The sequence below is a fragment of the Arachis stenosperma genome, chromosome 6 (genome assembly GCF_014773155.1).
Source record: "Arachis stenosperma cultivar V10309 chromosome 6, arast.V10309.gnm1.PFL2, whole genome shotgun sequence".
In the NCBI taxonomy this organism is placed as follows: domain Eukaryota; kingdom Viridiplantae; phylum Streptophyta; class Magnoliopsida; order Fabales; family Fabaceae; genus Arachis; species Arachis stenosperma.
The window spans coordinates 142,819,390-142,828,351 of NC_080382.1; the positions used below are offsets into that span (position 1 = coordinate 142,819,390).

Consider the following 8,962-nt stretch of genomic DNA (forward strand, 5'->3'; position numbering starts at 1 on the left):
ACCCAGCCGTCTCAGAGCATGTAATTTCTCTTTCACATAACCGTTACTTTTCTTCTTCTAATAACTTCTACTTCTAATTCTGTATATATTTTTTTAGAAAAAAAAGCCCTTTATTATTTTATTCAAGAAAAAAAAGGCAGCAAAAAAAAGCAAAAACTGCAACTATGTAAGTTCTCAAAAAACAAAGTCCGTCTTCTTTTTGAATTGTTCGGGTGTATTTGTTGACCTTCTTTGGGTGTATTTTAGGTTGACTCCGGATGATTCGAATGTGATGGTTGTTAGGGAACAAACGCCGTCGGAAGCGCTTGCAATGTGAGTTATCCAAGAATATTTCAACCTTATAACCTTATTATTTTCAAATACGTTGTTAACCTTTCATTTTTATTCTTGTTTAGAGTCCCGATCCAATTTTTTGTGCCGCCATCCCAGCAAACAACCACTGACGCAGATTCCGAACCAACCCCTATGCTACAGATTGAAGGGGCTAGAGAAACGTAAGAAAATTGTATTGGGTGTATATTTGTTTAGGGTATGGGTGTATATTTGCTAACAGTTTGGGTGTATACTCTTCCTGATCGATTTTTTGTAACTGTGCAGCACTCCTGAAACCCCCAAACAACATCAAGAAACAACACCCAAGCTTCCCCCAGCTCCAACAAAAATGTAAGTTAATTAGACTAGAATCAATCTTTGCTTGTCATCCTTATATACTTATTCTTACTCTTATTCTTATACATAATGATGCAGTCATCCAGACGCCGAGGACGCTGCTGCCCTGTTGATGATGGCACGGACAGCAAGTTATGTTCCTAAAACAAATCCGGGGATGCCATCATTCAGCCTCGGATTGACAGATTCAAGCCAGGAGGGGGCATCGACGCAGGAGACAGAAAGGGAAAAATCTCTGGGAACTGCAACTATACTAGAACAATTGGACAGTTTGGTCCAAAAGATAGCAAGCAGTGCGTCAAAGGGAAAAGACGAAAGTCCGCAAATTCGGAGGGAGACTGGGGGAGAAAGTTCTGATAAGTTTGAAACACCGGGGGGAACAAATCAAATACCGGATGATATGAAAGAAAAGTGCTACATCTGGGGGACGAGACTGAAGGAGGATGCAAAGGGCGATACTAACGAGTTTGAGGAGATATGCACTCTAACTGGCCAAGGAGAGTACATTTTGATGAGAACGCAGCTTGCATCCCTCCAGGCAAACAATGATATAGAATGTCAGGTAATTTTAGACTAACATTAATGTTTTTACACCAAAGTCAACTGCAATGGTTATTAATTTAAAATTGATTTCTAGGTTGTATCTGCCATCTGCCTCATCCTAAACCAGAAAAAGGAAAAGAGGTTTCATGCACAAATATACTGTCTCCCCCCAGATATTGTGGTAAGTGTTACTTCTACGAACTTTGGGTGTATTTTATGCATGGATTTGGATGTATTTGTTAGCTTAGATTGGGTGTAAGTTGTTTATTTTCATGTTTTCATTTCTTGTATTGCAATTCTTGCAGAGCATGGCACTTTCAGATCACCCAAACGGGGAATTCATATCTCCGAAAACGAAAAGAGAATTCAGGGTGGAAGCCTACCCCAATTTCATTCCATTCATAGATAGAAAAAAATTAAGTTCGCATCCATATGTAAGTTTTTGTTTCGTAAATTTGTTAGTAGGCTTATTTACTTATATGCCAAATAAAATAACAGACTGTTGAAATGTGGCAATCTTTCAGATTTTTGCTCCTGTTTGCCACTCGGGACATTGGTGGTTATGGCTGATAAATACAAGAACGCGAAAATGTCAAATACTTGACCCGCTACACAAAAAAGCTCCAAGCCCTGGGAGAAAGGAAATTAATAAATTCACTGTAAGTTCCCTCTGTCTTCTTTACTTTAATAGATAGGTCTATTTTGAAATTTGTGTTGGGTGTATATTCCATATTAAGTTGGGTGTGTCTTGTCAATTGACTCGGGTGTATTACTGACTTGTTTTGGTATTTAAGGGATATGTATTATCGAGATTGATAGCATATGCCGGCGGGAAACCTCTCGAGAAAGGCGAGAAGGAGAAGGAAATTAAAGCGCCATATGTTAAAATTTCAGGCCAAAAAACAAGGTATAGATTTGTGACTCTGAACCTTAAACTTTCCTAAATGAGATTTGTAATTTTTTTTCTTCGTTTTCAGCTATGACTGCGCTATTTACGTAATGAAGTGGCTTGAGTTAATAGAGCCGGAAAACATTAAAAAGGGGAAGTATGAATGGGATAACTGGACACAGGTAACTGTCTTTAGAAGTATATAACTCTGTATTACTTTACTGAATTAATAATTCTGTTTAAACATAACATACCTTTTAATTGTAGGAGGAGGTGGACCACTACAGAGTGGAATATGCTTCCCGGATACTATTCAGTGAGTTGAATAGACAGAGAGATCAGGCAATCAGAGAGAGTAGTGGTATAAGGCTGTCGAAGCCATCCTCTGTATTATTGAGTCCGTTTTGTCAGATTAATTCTGAGGATATAGAAACTGGGTAGTTTGTAAATTGAACAAATGATGTAAATGTTTGTGATGTATATATTTTTTCCATGTATATTTTTTCCCATAGTTAAACTATCTGTGCTGCTAAACTGTCTGTGATGTATTCAAAAACTGTATTACAGGTGGTAAAACATAAAGCAAAAAATCAAAAGCATACGCATATTATAAATTGTTACACCCAACGCTAGTCTAATAATACACCCGAGGTTGAGTGAAAATATACACCCAATTGTCTGTGCTGTACTCAAAATGAATGAATTACATCTACTAAAATATGAAAAAAAAACATCAACTGAAATATACGCCATAACCTGTGAATTTTTACAGCTCTTGTTCTATATGTATCTATATATGTGTCTATATGTAAATTGTCTATTAACAAAAATACACCCAAAGGTAACAGGGATTTTACACCCATACTCCCTATAACTATACACCCAAAGAGTTATCCCCTGCTGCTGGTACCCTGAACTGATAATTTATAACTTGTCCCTGGTATTGGCTGCTACTTGAATGCGCCGCTGATGCAGCATCAAACAGGTTTATCTGAATATAACACTCACGCATTAGCTAAACAATTAACTAGAAAAATAAACTCAATCGCCACAGATTTAAAGAACATCACATTTACCTCGCTTAAAACTTTTGTCTTCTTCTTCTTTGTGGCATTTGCAATCTGTTTCTCCAGCTTTGAACCTAGCCTGTTTTTTGGACGTCCTCTTGTTCGAATCCTTGGCGGGCTTTGAAGCTCGTTAACGGATTCCAAGTTGGCGTCTTCGTGGGATAAAGAAGATGTCCCCTTCCTTTTGGCTTTTACTGCTTCCATCTCGGCCATGACGTTGTCGTACGCACGGTGCAGAATTGCAGTCAGCTCCTCTGATTCGGAGGCAAATTCGCAAATATTTTGCGAACGGAAAACAAGTTGGTCGAACCTCTTGCTTCTTGGCTCAATTAGTGGCTCGTCGTGGCTGCTCTTGATGTGTGTGTGTCGCCTCTTTACCTTCTTGCTCCATCGTTCCAGTATGTACCTAGGGGACACTTGGCTTACTTGTTCGAAGCTTAACACGCTTAGTGCGTGACGGCACAGTATCCCTCTCGACTCGAATAATAAACATTGGCATTTTACCTCGGCTGCAACTGAGTCGTAGGTAACCGCGAACTTGTCCAATATTGAGCTGGAAACTTGTTCTCCAACTTCGTATACTGAATAGCCTAGAGCAGAATTCTTTAATCTGGTGATGCAATTCGCCTTTCCTCTGAATTGGGCTTGGACTTCCCTAAACTTTGCTTGGGTGTACGCATCTTGAAACTGAGTTTCGATGGGGGATTTGGTTGCACATGGTATGACCGTATGAAAATCTGCAGCATCTGATTCTCTCTCTGCTTGCTCCCTGCTTCCGAGGCAATTATCGTACTGTTTGACGAACTGAATGAGCGAGCTGTTACGGGTGATGTACTTGTTAAAAAATGAATGCATGCTCTCGCTCCTTTGTGTGCTTCTCATCCCTGCCCAGAAGTGGTGGTCCAGATAGATAGGAACCCATATGTGACGGTCTTCGTACAGATCTGCATAATACACCCAAACACACACTGTAAAATACACCCGAGAGACAGTACAATTTACACCTCTGCTGCAGAATTTAAAAACACATTACATGAGAGCCACTTGTTGTCCGCAAGACCAAAATTCACCAGAAAATCGTTCCAATTCCTATCGAATGAGTCTTTGCTGTGAGAGTTCCAAACAACATGGCTCATTTGTTGTTCGACATCGGCGTGTGCCTTGTACCCGTTTAATTTGCTTGGAATCTTCTTCATGATGTGCCAAATACACCAGCAGTGAACTGTTGTTGGCATACAGGCCTCTAAAGCCCTTTTCATTGATGCGCACTGATCGGTGAGAAACCCTTTCGGAGCGTTTCCTCCCATGCAACGAAGCCAGCATTGAAATAACCATTTGAATGATTCAATTTCTTCGTTCTTCATCAAAGAGCATCCGAGAAGTGTTGACTGGCCGTGGTGATTCACCCCGACAAAAGAACCACAGACCAAATTATACCTGAAACGAAGTGCCATGGTCCAGAATGCAAAATCATTAGGTACACCCCAACAAATGCTTATAATACACCCAATGACACGGCCAATATACACATCTGCTGCGGATTAGTAAAAATAAATTAATTTAGCATCATAAAAAGGGACAGTTTGTTACCTGTTTGTATTGTAGGTGGTGTCGAATGAAATGACGTCTCCGAAATACTCACAGGCCGCTCTGCTTCTTGCGTCGGCCCAAAAGGCCAGCTTAATCGATTGATCCTCCTCGAGTTGGAGCTCGAAAAAGAAATTCGGATTCTTCTCTTTCATCCTTAACAAATATTTCCCGAATTCCTTTGCATCTTCTTGTTCGGAAACATTCCGCACTTCCCTGGTAATGTAATTCCTCACGTCCTTTTCGATGAAATTTAACTCGCGGTGACCCCCGGCAGCCGCAACAAATGATTGGTAGGTTTTGCTTGGTCTGATACCGGCCTCGTCGTTATTCTCTATCGTACGACGAATGGACATGCTTAGTTCCCTGTGCTGTTTGAGCATCTCTGCTTTGCTTGGACAGCAGGGGTGTGAATGATCCAGCACAACCTTTGAAATGATCCAAGCACCGACATCCTTCAATGTGTGTATATAAATTCTTGCAGGACAGTTTAAACCGGCTGTCGGATTGGTCTTCTCGGTTGGAGATATTTTAGATTTCCATTTTCCCTCTCTGCTACATGTAATCAGTTGATTCTTAATCTCGTTTCCCTTCCTATTTGTGCACCGAACTCTTGTAGAGAAACCTGCAGCCTTGGCGTAGTTCCTGTAAAATTTTCCGGCATCTTCAAGGGTCCTAAAGGTCATTCCGACCTTCGGAACAAGCTCGTCATCAACAACAGAGAGAGGCTGCACAATAAACCGTGTCAGAACTGTGAATACACCCATAGATATGATACAAAATACACCCAATCATGTCTTATATGATACACCCGAACCGAAACAACTCAACTACAGAATGACCTTTAAAGCCATAAACTGTGAATACACAGACTGCAGAATACACCATCTCAAAAACTAAAAACACACACAATCATGTCTGATATAATACATATAATACAACTGAACAACAACAATTCAATTAAAAATAACAAAAAACCAGTAAAGTGTATATACACCCACACTAATAGCTAAAATACACCCAAAGAAGAGATTGATCTACACCCGAGCGTCTGCTATAAATTCCAGATAATTAAACAATGTTCAGCAATTTTTAAACTACACAATGCTATACAAATTACTGTAAATCAAACCTCAGGAACTTCGTTAGATTCAAATTCATAATCCACATCGCCTGGATTCAGCGCAGAATCTGAGCTTGAAGGATCCATTATCTTCAAAACGAGTTCGAACTTTGATTTCAGAAAACAACAAATCAACAGAGAAAACGAAGCTCGAGTTGCAGAGAGAGAAAAACAGAACGTAAACGAAGAACATACCAGTGAGAAAAGAAGAGGAAAAGATCGATGGAGAAGAATGAGCGAAAACGCGCGAGAAGAAGAACAACCAAATCTCAAAATAACGAAAACGAAGAAGGAAACAAATATTTTAAATTTGGAAGTTAGATATACGCGGCATATTATATAGCGCGTGTGATCAACGTAGCTGGAGGAGCGAGTATTTTAAATTTATTATTTAATAAACTTGTAAAGCATACAAGCCCTAATGGCTTGTATGCAGAGCTTTTCCGTTTTTTTTAATAAGAGAGCTCAACACAATAAAATGGAGTTAAATCTCAATTTGACCTTTGAAATTTAGCTCAATACTCAGAATGACTCTCACAATTTCGTTGGCCCTAATTAGAACCCCTAAATTTGTAATTGTGGCTCCAACTTATCCCTGCCATCATCTCCGTCACCAGAATGCTATTTTGATGCAACTGCATGACACTGTGGACACTACTTAAACGATGGCACATTGGTTTTGCACCCAAACTCTTTGAAAACCACGCCGTTTCAGTTTTTTTGTGGGTTAAAACTCTCTTTCTTTCCACAACGACGATTATAAGTTGCCAAACATTAAGAAAACTCTTACACTACGTGGTTTCTGAAGGTTTTGCGCGCGAAACCAATGCGCCGTCATGTAAGTAGTGTCCACCATGTCATGCAATTGCGTTAGATCAGCATTCCGGTGACGGAGATGATCACAGGGGCAAGCTGGAGCCACAATTGTAAATTTGGGGGTTCTAATTGGGGTCAACTAAATTGTGGGGTCATTTTGAGTATCAGGCCAAATTGAGATTTAACTCCAATAAAAAGATCTAAACTATATATGTTATGTATTTTTTTTTTAGTTAGAAATGAAATTCGAACTTAAAACCTCTAAATGAGTATGAAAAAATTGTGTCATTTGAATTATTTGTATGTTATTAGAACATATATCAAAGAGTATGTTTAAATAAAATAATAATGCTATAAACAAAAAAAAATAGTGATAACTTATTTTATTTAATATTTATTAATTATTATTAAAATTAATAAATGTTAAATAAGATAAATTTTGACGATTTTTAACTAATTTTTTTACTAAATATTTTCGTAAATAAAATTGAACTTGAATATGTATTTTAGTATAAAAATTACTTTGTATTTGGAATGTACGTTCTTGTTTTGGGGAAAAAAAGTCTAAATTTATGTTAACCGTAATGTTAGTTTGTTACTCAAGCACAAGCAGAAAGTTACAGGAAAAATAGATTAATTTGAATTCCGTGAAAAAAATTTATGAAATAACAAACTAAGTCTAAAACGTATTATTAATTAGATAATAATTTTTCATATTAAGTGAATTTTATCAAATGATCCAAATAGCTAGGTTTGGATTATTCCATTTTGTATGCTAAATTACAACAATAAAATTTAAATGTAAGACTTAATTTAAATCTCTCGCCGCTAAATCTTTCTTCGTTTTCTAAATCTGCTACTTCAAATATTTTGTTAATAACAAATTACTTTCGGTTGCTAAGATAGTTTTTATTCCATTAATATATACTATCCTCATTGTATCAAGTATCATACATATAAAAAACACTATTGCTTGACTTTACTTTCTTTGTTGAATAATTATTATTATATGGTAGTAGTTCCAGAAAAAATAAATTATGCTGAAGAAAAGTTTGCTTAATATAAAGTTATTATTATTATTATTATTATTATTATTATTATTATTATTATTATTATTATTATTATTATTATTTGTCCTAAAGAGGCCCTAAGGCCAAATAAGAAATAAAATTACCGAAAAACCCCACTACAATCAGAATATATATACGAACAATACTATGGAATCAAAAGGGTATTAGCCAAATATCTTTGGGTAAATTCAAAATCTCTACGAATTAATATATATGGATGTTTCTTTTACTAAGTATCAGAATGTTTCTTTTTCATACTAAATGGATGTTCTTTTATATATTTTCGAATTTTTTGTATTGCAAATGTGAATGTCTCTATTTCTTAAGAATTTCATATTTTTTTTTTAATTTTATAGATATTTAATTATTTTTGCTAAAATATAATTAGATATTTATTTTGTTAAGTATTATGATATTTTTTTTTCATATTAAATGAATATTTTTTTTTATAATTTATGGCCTGCCCGCCTTATCCAATGTAGATTATGACATCTCCTTCGTCCATATCATCCTCGTAGCCACCGGAGACAATAACACTCGTTGCAATTGGCTTGTTGTTGGGGCTCATGAAAGTTGCAAGGTAATGAATGCCAGCCTGGATCTGACCGTGCAATCCAAGGACACACAATTCCATCCGAAAAAAAAACACGTAGTCAACATACACACCGGGAATCGCTCCGACGATTTGCTTATCGCGGTTCAGCCAAAGATCCTTCATCCTCATCATCTGCGCCGCACGAATATCCCCTCTTTGTCGCATCTGCCGCGCCATCTTGGCATCAGCTTCGCCCTTGTTGACTGTTTCCGTCTGGTTATAGCCAGCGCCATTGTCAGTCGCCGATTGTTGTTCCCTGGCAGATTCAGGAGCTGGCACGGCAACAGAGACGGTGATTTCAGTTGAGGAAGAACATTCAACGGTGGATTCAGATCCAGCAAATAGTTGTCTTGGATGCGTGAATTCGCTTCGGGCGTTGCCTCAGTCGGTGACGAAGTCGAAGGTGGATTTCGTGTTGAAGCAGTTGTCTTGGATGCGCTTGTTGAGGGCGTTGCGGAGAGCATGGAAGTCGCTGGCGCTTCCAACAGCATTGGTGAGAGAGAGAGGTCTGTGTGTGTAATCGTTGGAGGTGGGTAAGTTAATGTGAGAGAGAAGAAGAAGGTTTTTATAGGTGTTAATTAGGTTTACTCAATTAAATTTAAA

General features: G+C 37.7%; 2 long non-coding RNA genes across 2 annotated transcripts; both read left to right on the plus strand.

The window, feature by feature from the left end:
- The first annotated feature begins 279 nt into the window (after positions 1–279).
- LOC130933090 (uncharacterized) lies at positions 280–795 on the plus strand. Its single transcript, XR_009067610.1, has 4 exons — positions 280–312; positions 396–494; positions 598–663; positions 748–795. It is a non-coding gene; the product is annotated as an uncharacterized LOC130933090 (long non-coding RNA).
- A 1,298-nt stretch (positions 796–2,093) lies between these two features.
- LOC130934314 (uncharacterized) lies at positions 2,094–2,408 on the plus strand. Its single transcript, XR_009067758.1, has 3 exons — positions 2,094–2,119; positions 2,190–2,283; positions 2,369–2,408. It is a non-coding gene; the product is annotated as an uncharacterized LOC130934314 (long non-coding RNA).
- Positions 2,409–8,962: the final 6,554 nt, after the last annotated feature.